Source organism: Elephas maximus, chromosome 5, assembly GCF_024166365.1.
Source record: "Elephas maximus indicus isolate mEleMax1 chromosome 5, mEleMax1 primary haplotype, whole genome shotgun sequence".
Classification (NCBI taxonomy): domain Eukaryota; kingdom Metazoa; phylum Chordata; class Mammalia; order Proboscidea; family Elephantidae; genus Elephas; species Elephas maximus.
The window spans coordinates 26,313,654-26,321,955 of NC_064823.1; positions in this window are offsets into that span (position 1 = coordinate 26,313,654).

The following is an 8,302-nucleotide window of genomic DNA, read 5'->3' on the forward strand; positions in this document are numbered from 1 at the left end:
CAGGACTCAGAGAATTAGCTTCCATAGGGTGGAACAGGCTAGAAGTAATGAAAAATAATTATACCCTTGAGGTGGGTAGTATAGACCCTGATGGGACAGACACAGCTCCACATGATGAGAGGAAGCCCAACCTGGTGAATGGGTATGATATGTCAAATAGAAAGTGATAAGTAACATGTGGCAGACCATTCTAGAAATAAGTCTTGGGAAAAGACAAGGTGAAACTTGATGTTCAACTTGGCAGCCATTGAAAAAGAATAAAAGTATATCAATCAAAGGAGCTCACATGATCCAGGCAGAATCAACCAAAAAGAAGGATGTCAGACACATTCTGGGGAAAAAGTTTGGGAATTCTTTTTAATCTCATAGAAGCTTCCAAACTAAAACAAATCAAATGGTCTACAAAGGAAAAATGTTTGTTGTTCAGTGCCATAGAGTTTGTTCAGACTCATAGAGATCCTGTGCACAACAGAATGAAACCCTGACCCATGCTGCGCCATCCTCATAATCATTGCTGTGTTTGAGCCCATCGTTGCAGTCACTGTGTCAATCCATACCTTGAGGATCTTTTTCTTTTTCACCGACCCTCTACTTGACCAAGCATGATGTCCTACTCCTCGGACTCATCCTTCCTGATAGCATGTTCTAAAGGACACCACAAGAAGTCTTGCCATCCTCACTTCTAAGGAGCATCTGGCTGTACTTCCAAGATAGACTTCCTTGTGTTTCTGTCAGTCCATGGTATATTCAATATTCTTCGCCAACACCATAATTCAAAGGCATCAATTCATCTTCCGTCTTCCTTACTCATTGACCATCTTTTGCATGCATATGAGGTGATTGAAAATACCATAGCCTGGGTCAGGCACACCTTAGTTCCCAAAGCTATGTCTTTGCTTTCTAACACTTCAAAGAAGTCTTTAGCAGCAGATATTCCAAATGCAATACATCATTTGATTTCTTGACTGCTGCTTCCATGGGCATTGATTGTGGATCCAAGAAAAATGGAATCCTTGACAAACTTTAATCTTTCCTCCACTGACCATGATGTTGCTCATTGGTCCAGTCGTGAGAATTTTTTTTTTCTTTTTGTTGAGCCGCAATCCATAGTGAAGGCTGTAGCCTTTGATCTTCATCAGTAAATGCTTCAAGTCCTCTTCACTTTCAGCAAGTAGGGTTGTGTCACCTGCATATCGCAGGTTGTTAATGAGCCTTCCTCTAATCCTGGTGCTGCATTCTTCATGTAATCCAGCTTCTCAGATTATTTGTTCATCATACAGATTGAATAAATATGGTGAAAGTATATAACCCTGATGCACACATTTCCTGGTTGTAAACTGCACGGTATCCACTTGTTCTGTTTGAATGACTGTCATTAGTCTATTTACAGGTTCTTCATTAGCACAATTAAGTGTTCTGGAATTCCTTCCTATTCTTTGCCCTGTTATCCATAATTTATTGTGATCCACACAGTCAAATGCTTTTGCATAATCAATAAAACACAGGTGAACATCCCCGGTATTCTCTGCTTTCAGCCATCTGACAATGATATCCCTCTATCCACACCCTCTTCTGAATTCAGCTTGAATTTCTAGCAGTTCTGTGTCAATGTACTACTGCAACCACTTTGGAATGATCTTCAGCAAAACTTTACTTGCGTGTGATATTAATGATATCGTTCAATAATTTCCACAATTGATTAGATCACCTTTCTTTGGAATAGGCATAAACATGGATCTCTTCCTGTCGGTTGGCCAGGGAGCTGTCTTCCAAATTTCTTGACATAGATGAGTGAGCTTAGCACTTCAGTGCTGCATCCATTTGTTGAAACATCTCAATTGGTATTCTGTCAATTCCTGAAGCCTTGTTTTTTGCCAATGCCTTCAGTGCAGCTTGGACTTCTTCCCTCAATACCGTCTGTTCTTGATCATATGTTACCTCCTGAAATGATTGAACATCAGCTAATTTTTTTTTGGTTCAGTGACTCTGTGTATTTCTTCCATCTCCTTTTCATGTTTCCTGTGTCCTTCTATATTTTGCCCATGGAATCCTTCAAAATTGCAACTTGAGTCTTAAATCTTTTCTTCAGTTCTTTCAGCTTGAGAAATGCTGAGTGTGTTCTCTTTTGCTTTTCTAACTCCAGGTGTTTGCACATTTCATTATAATATTTTGTCTTCTCAAGCTGCCCTTTGAAATCTTCTATTCAGCTCGTTTACATCATCATTTGTTCTGTTCATTTTAGCTACTCTACTTTCCAGAACAAGTTTCAGAGTCTCTTCTGACACCCATTTTGGTCTTTTCTTTATTTGTTGTCTTTTTAACGACCTTTTGCTTCCTTCGTGTATGGTGTCCCTAATGTCATCCAAAAACTCATCTGGTCTTAGGTCATATGTGTTTAATGCATCAACTCTATTCTTGAGATGGTCTCTAAATTCAGGTGAGATATACTCAAGGTTGTACCTTGGATCTCATGGACTTGTTTTTATTTTTTGAGCTCCAACTTGAACTTGCATATGAGCAGTTGATGATCTGTTCCACAGTCAGGCCCTGGCCTTGTTCTGACTGATAATATTGAGCTTCTCCATCATTTCTTTCCACAGATGTAATGGATTTAATTTCTGTGTATTCCATCCAGTGAGGTCACCATTTATGTTGTTAAAAAATGTATTTGCAGTGAATAAGTCGTTGGTCTTGCAAATTCTAGCATATGATATCTGGTGTAGTTTCTGTCACCAAGGCCATACTTTCCAACTACTGATCCTTCTTCTTTGTTTCCAACTTTCGAATTCCAATCACTGATAATTATCAGTGCATCTCGATTGCATGATTGGTCAATTTCAGATTGCATAAGTTGGTAAAAGTCTTCAATTTCTTCAACTTTGGCCTTAGTGATGCATAAATTTGGATAATAATTGTTTTAACTGGTCTTCCTTTTAGGTGTATGGATATTATCCTATCACTGGCAGCCTTGTACTACAGGATAGATCTTGAAATGTTTTCTTTTTTGATGATGAATGCTATGCCATTCCTCTTCAGTTTGTCATTCCCAGAATAGTAGACCATATGATTATTCAATTCAAAATGGCCAATACCAGTCCTTTTCAGACTGATAGCTAGGGTATCAATCTTTGCACATTCCATTTAATTTTTGATGTCTTCCAATTTTCCTGGATTCATACATCATACATTCCAGGTTCCAATTATTAATGGATGTTTGCAGCTGTTTCTTCTTATTTTGAGTCATGCTACACCAGCAAGGGAAGGTCCTAAAAGCTCAACTTCATCTGTGTCATTAAGGTCAACTCTACTTTGAGAAGACAGTATTTTGAGTGACTTCCAAACTGAGGGGTTCATCTTCTCTCAGCATATCAGACAATATTCCACTGCTATTTAGAAATTGATCACCAGGTCCTTCTTCCCAGCTTGTCTTAGTTTGGAAGGTCCACTGAAACCTGTCCACCATGGGTGACCCTGCTAGTATTTGAAATACTGGTGGCATAGCTTCCAGCATCACAGCAACATGCCAGCCACCACAGTACGACAAACTGAGAGATGAGGAGTGGAAAGGAACAATAGAGAGATACAAACCAGTCCTGCATAACTCAACACACAGGAGGAGAACCATGCAATATTTGAGGATTTTTTTTTTATGTCATACTTTTATTTTCCTTTTACCTTTCAGTTATCTTTGAGTAATCGTTCTGTAAATAATGAAATTAAATTATCTTAAATTTTATATTAAAGGCTCTAGGATGTCTTAAACAATTTATAATAAGGCAGTTATAAATATCTTATTTCTTGGTAACATATGTTTGTATGAAGTGCTACCATATCTACTATTAGGTAGAACATAGTAATAGTACAATTCAGGGAGATGTCTCCCTTAAGAGTTTAGCTTTCAGTTTTGAAAATCTGAAGGTTTATTAACTTCATTCTATATGTGATGGGTTACCATTCAAATCCAAGTGCTGCTCGAGCCAAAAGTGTTTACTTTCAAAACCTAAGAGCATTTTACCTTTTGGCCATTGCGCAAAATTCTTTTTATAATCTTCCTTCTATCTTGGAATTCTGCAGAATTTCAATTAAATCTTAGATTCTAGTGTTTTTAAGTTTATCTCCTTTTGAAACCAAATCGTGTTACTTAAGGATGCACTAACTGTGGTGCAATGAGTTACATAATATGTCCCTTCTAGCCATAGTCTTTGTGATTTACACACAATGATTGAGCAAGATGATGCAAATAAGGGTATGGAATCTGTGATGGTTGAGGTTATGTGTTAACTTGGCTAGGCCATGACTCCCAGCATTGTATGGCTCTCCTCTATTTTGTGGTCTGATGTGATTATCTTCTATTTTGTGATGCATTGTGAATCCTAGCCTCTGTGCCTGTGGTTGTGTTAACAAGGCAGAATTAGGGATGTACCTTGAGTCACCACCACAGTAGAGGGTGTGACTCGGCTCTCCACCCTTACCCTAGTCTCTACCCTTTCTAAAGGGTGTGACTCAAGTCACCACTTTCTCAAGTAAGGGGAGTTTCCTTGAGGGTGGGGTTTGCATTAAATGTGTATGAGTGCTCTGGGGAAGTTCTCTCGCTTCTCTCTGGATTCCATATTCTGTTTGTAATCATCTTATCTCCAGTTCTTGGAGCTTGAGCCAGCAGCCTGTCATCTGATCTGATGATTCTGGGATTCACCAGCTTCTGCAGCCCATTGAGCCAGCAGCCTATCTTCTGATTTGTTTCACTAGCTTCCACAGCCTTGTTAAGCCAGCAGTCTGTCATTTGACCTGCTCATTTGGGTTTGTCAGACTCTGCAGCCACGTGGCTAGGGAAAAGCCTCCAGCCTGCTGCCTGACCCATGGACTTGGGACTTGCCAGCCTCCACAACCACATGAGTCATTTCCTTGAGATACAGTTCACGAGCTCTGTGAGATGCTGCAGTGAATTATGGAACTCAAGATGGAAGGGAGAGTACTAAGGGGAGGAAGAGTATTTGATGTTAGAGATGATGAAGTGGGACAGTAGTTTGGAAAAGTTGGACATTTAGAATATCTTTAACCTTTGCCTCATAGCAATCAGCTTTGTGCTGATCCTTATAAAAGAAATTATTAATTCACTAACTCACAGGTGTTGCTATAGAGTTAGCAATCCAGAAAAGTAGCAGCTTTTTGCATCATACCCTTATTTTATATGTAGGCATCCTGATGAAGCCAAGCTTACTTATGCCACTTTATGAAGAAGAATTTTGTAGACATCCTGAAGAAGCCAAGCTTACATATGCCACTTTATGAAGAAGAATTTTGTAGACATCCTGATGAAGCCAAGCATACATATGCTACTTTATGTAGAAGAATTTTGAAGACCTGACAGTGCTCCAGACTAAAGCAGCTTCAGGTACCTTCTTGATATTAATGTCTGCAAGACACTTCAGTTTCCCAAGAGATGATCAGACTGTCAATTAGTTTCAGCAAAATATGCATCCTAATTCCTAATTAGGTTATTTCAAAAATTGGAAGTACAAATACTCCATAGATATACTTGAAGCTATTTGTTTAAATCACAGAAAAAACTAATTGTAAGACGCATACAACCAAATGTTTCTCCTTTCTAGCTAAACTGTGAAAATGAATTTCAAAAATATCACAGTCAGTTTTAAAACTAGAATTTTGGCTACTAAGTCTTAATTTTTTAAGTTGTATTAATTGCTATATAACATAGATGAATAAAGAATTCTAACAGAAATTTCACAATGAAAGAACTAAGCTTCTGATTAAAAAAAAGTTCTGAAAATTTTCTTCTGAAAGTTTCTTTTGCACAAAATCTGAGTGCCTTCAGATTCTTTTCATAAGGGATATGCAAACTGATTGCTAAGGCTATTGTATTGCTTCTTGTAGAAGTTAGCAACAGTCACACAGCTGCGGCATTTGCTTGTTCTTGCACTGTGGATTGCCAGAATAAGAAGCAGAACTGTCCCATTCTCATCAAAGCTGAGCTCTTCGCAATCTTCCGATTTCACTGGGCTCCGGGAGGTAGAGGTAAGAGGGGGAGGATAGAAAGCGGAAAGGTGGCAGTCTGTGCAGTGGGGTAGAGGAAGAGTGTCATCAAGAAACATGCATCAGTTGACACTCCGTGAGCAAACCCAATCACTTTCACTTCACTGGGAACCCCAGGAACATCAAAGCCAGGAACCAATTTAAGTGTTAATGTTTTTGAAACTTTGGGATCATCTATGGCCTTCAGGAAATTAGCAGGTATGTCATAGGCATTTACTAGGTCATCAGAGAACAGCTTCCAAGAAAGGAATCAGTTAGGGCTTTTTCAAGAATAAGAGTCATTAGGTTCCTCTCTGGAGTTTCTGAATCTTAACACACAGCCCAAGAATCCTCTCTGTATTCTTCACTAGCATTAGGTTGCCTCTGAGAGTCTGAAAGAGAAAGGGGCTGTCTTTGAGACTGGAGAAACCCAGAAAGTATGGCCCCGGACACCCTTTTAGCTCAGTAATAAAGTCATCCCTGAGGTTCACTCTTCAGCCAAGGATTAGACAAGTCCATAAAACAAAACAGACTAAAGGGGCACACCAGCCCAAGATCAAGGACTAGAAAGCAGGAGGGGAAAGGAAAGCTGGTGATTAGGAACACAAGGTAGAGAAGGAAGAGTGTTGGCATGTCATGGGGTTGGTAACCAATGTCACAAAACAATATGTGTACTAATTGTTTAATGAGGAGCTAGTTCTGTAAACCTTCATCTAAAGGACTATATTTAAAAAAAAAAAAAAGAAAGAAAGGGGCTGTCTTTGCCATACTCCAGGCATTCACCAAAATCATTGGATTTTCTTTCTACTTTTCATGAAGTTTCTTAAGAAAAAAAGCTTCTTCTTTTTTTTTTTTTTTTCTTCACTTTTTCATCCACTCTCAATTACAATGTTCCATTTTTTTAAGATAATACTTGACTCAGGAACTCTGAGGTGGAACCAACAATGTGGGATCATCGTGACCCTTCCTCACTGAGTCAGGGCTGTATTGCCAAGCCTTCCATGTGCCTGAGAGCACCTGTCTCTAAAGCCAGACCAGTTCTCAAAAGTCAGGGAGGAAACCATAAAGGTTTGAAGGAAAAAAATTATGAACTAATAAACTTGTAAAGTCTTGTACCATGTGTGAATGTTCATATGCGTAGGAATTCAAAAAATATCACCCATATGTCCTTCTAAACAATGTTTTAAAGACATATTGTGGCATAAGAACATATTCAAGATGGATTAAAGAGTAAAATGAAAAACAAAAAGCCCTAAAAGCTATAATTAACATAATGGAAGAAACAGAACATCAAGGATTTGACCCACAAAAGGCCAAAGCTTATATTCTTAAAGCATCATAAATATGTAAATACAAACTAGAAAAACATATGCATTAAATATGATGGATAATTGGCTAACATTCTTAATATGCAAATAGCTTTAATAAATTTAAAAAATTATTTAATAAATATTTGTTAAACACCATCTGCTAGGCACATAATAGGCACTGATTGAAAATGGACAAACTATTAAAACAGAACATTCTCAAAATAAATTTTCAATTTAAAAGTATGAGTTAGAGCAATAATATTTATTTTTTATTATATCAAGTTAGCAAATATTAAGAAAAACAAACCTGTGCTATCTTTTTTTTTCTTTATCTAAAATGAGCTTGAACCTTCATACACTGCTGATGAGAATGTAAACTAGCTCACCTTTTCTACAAAGCAACTGATGTAGATATCACGTGTCAAGAAGGCGCCCTGCTGGTGCAGTGCTTAAAGCTAACTGAAAGGTCGATGATATGAACTCACCAGCCACTGGGCAGGAGAAAGCTGGGGCGGTCTGCTCCCGTAAAGAGTCTGCTCTGGTAACGATTACAGTGTTGGAAGTGCTATGGGGCAGTTCCACTCTGTCCGATAGGGTCGCTCTGAGTCGGAAGGGACACAAAGGCAATGGTTCTTCTGTCAATAATCCTCCTACTCTTTGATCCAGTAAGCCAACTTTGAGGAATCTAAGTAAAACCGTTGACGAAGTGATCAAATGTTTATGGAAAAGGGTGTCCAGCAAAATGAGAAGAGTGAAATAAATTAAGAAACATCCATGTAATAATCTATTTTGTCAATATTAAAATTGTTAATGAAAGTTAACATGAGAAGATGTTAATATAATTTTAAATAAAGCAAAAAGCAGGATCTTAAAAAGTGTAATCTGGTTCATAATTCCTTATTTGAAATTCTGAAGCCGAAGAAGCTAAGAAAACCAAAATATTGTTTGGAACTTAATTAAGA